The sequence below is a fragment of the Schistocerca nitens genome, chromosome 7, assembly GCF_023898315.1.
Source record: "Schistocerca nitens isolate TAMUIC-IGC-003100 chromosome 7, iqSchNite1.1, whole genome shotgun sequence".
In the NCBI taxonomy this organism is placed as follows: Eukaryota; Metazoa; Arthropoda; class Insecta; order Orthoptera; family Acrididae; genus Schistocerca; species Schistocerca nitens.
In genome coordinates, this window is record NC_064620.1 from 530,644,497 (window position 1) to 530,646,726 (window position 2,230).

The following is a 2,230-nucleotide window of genomic DNA, read 5'->3' on the forward strand; positions in this document are numbered from 1 at the left end:
TACAAGCGTTATCCGTAATGCTCAACGGTCACTCTTCGTCGGTACGCGAGGTCTGCCTGATTTAGTTGAGGTTGTTCCTTCGCATTTCCACATCGTAACGACATCACGAGTAGAGGAGTCGGAAGCTTTAGAAGGTCTGAAATGTCCCTGAGGGATCTGTTATGCAGGTGACGTCCAATAACTAGTCCATTTTCGAAGTCACTTAGCTCACCCGATCGATACGTTCTGCTGTTACACTTCCTGTAATGACAACACACATACTCCGCCTCCTTTTATATTGGCAGGTCAGCCTCTGCTGACATCTATTACTCCGTTCCGCATTACATAGGAGTGTGCAGATATTGTTTATCAGATAGCGCACGGTAACGAGAAATTAAGGACTGCTGCTACATTCTATCGGCCAGTGGCCTTGCCGCTGTGCTAACACCGGTTCCCGTCAGATCACCGAAGTTAAGCGCTGTCGGGCTGGGCTAGCACTTGGATGGGTGACCATCCTGTCTGCCGAGCGCTGTTGGCAAGCAGGGTGCACTCGGCCCTTGTCAGGCAAAACTGAGGAGCTGCTTGATTGAGAAGTAGCGGCTCCGGTCTCGGAAACAGACAATCTGATGGGAGAGCGGTGTGCTGGCCATATGCCCCTCCATATCCGCATTCAGTGACGCCTGTGAGTGAGGATGAAACGGCGGTCGGTCGGTCCTTTGGGCCTTCATGGCCTGTTCGGGAGGAGTTTAGTTTTAGTTTTACTACATTCTATCATTATTAAATGGGAGAAGTGCAGGGACATTGCAGAGAGTATAAAAAAATAGTCATATACTCTTGACAACACTGTACTCGTCACAACTGGGAAATGAACCCCTATACACAGATTCCCGGAAACAAATACTTATTGTGGTGTGGGTCTTTCTGTCGAATGACATTCATCTACTAACTGACACATTCTTAGCATCTTTCGACCATGGCATAACAGCTGAAACAGGCGTGTAGCGAACAATTGAAAATTTTCGAATTTCTGGCGACTTGTATGGCGGAACAGTGCCTAGAATCATGAACAAATGAATATACTCAGTTTCAGAAAGACATACATTTGTATTCACTGATTCTGAAATAATATTTCGTTCAATTGTTCTTGCAGGGAGACATCGGCAGATGGTTCAAATGGCTCTAAGCACTATGGGACTTAACATCTGAGGTCATCAGTCCCGTAGACTTAGAACTACTTAAACCGAACTAACCTAAGGCCATCACACACATCCATGCCCAAGACAGGATTCGAACCTGCGGCCGTAGCTGCAGTGCGGTTCGGGACTGGAGCGTCTCGAACCGCCCGGCCACAGCGGCCGGCGTCACATCGGCAGAGCTCTTGCAAAATGTTCGCCGATTTTACCAGCAATGGCCAGTGGTGGACAAGTATATGGAAACACCAGAAATACAACACATTACCGTACCTAATACACCGTAGAAAAAACCTTTGGCATTCAAAACAGTGGAAAGTTCTTGTAACGATGAAGGGGGTGGACAGCGATCACTGACCTTCTCCAAAGTAGACCACAAAGGCTCGTTAACATTCTGGTGTAGTGACTCTAGTGGCCAGGGGAAATGCGACAGTTTCCGTCTTGTCTACTTGGATCACAGCATCCCCCCTGGGGAACAACAGTGTACCGGAACTCATTTCCCAAAATGGTCTTGTGACGTAAATTCGTTCAGAATTTGGAAACAATGTTAAACAAAACTCATCTGATCAAACGAATTTCTTCCATTGCTACATAGCTCAGGTTTTATGGATTCAGCACCACGTTCTCTTATTAAAAGCATTTGCATAACTGATGTGTACTTTTGGAATATTCCACCTCACCTTGCAATTTCCTGCTTCTGGAGCTTCCTTTGAGTTGTTTTGGTTTGACAGCGTTCGCGAGTGTGACATTCGTTTCTGCAGCCACTTCTGCAGCTGCCTTCCACTTATTTTTAGTTACAATCCTTTTCAATGACCGCCTGTCACGATCACTCAGCACACCGTTTCGTCCGCTTTGTGGCTTAGTGGATGACGTGTTTCTACTTTCCCTGTATGCGGTATAAATCTTCGATACGGTACCTCTCGAAACATCAACGTACTTCGGCTACCTCGGAACCACACACCATACGAGAAATAACAATTTGCCCATGTTCGAATGCACTGAGCTCAGACTTAATGCACTCACAACTACACAAAACACTGTTCTGAACAAGACTGAAACCT

At 46.4% G+C, this 2,230-nt stretch overlaps 1 pseudogene; it reads left to right on the forward strand.

Moving 5' to 3' along the window:
• The first annotated feature begins 399 nt into the window (after positions 1 to 399).
• LOC126196007 (5S ribosomal RNA) lies at positions 400 to 517 on the forward strand (annotated as a pseudogene).
• Positions 518 to 2,230: the final 1,713 nt, after the last annotated feature.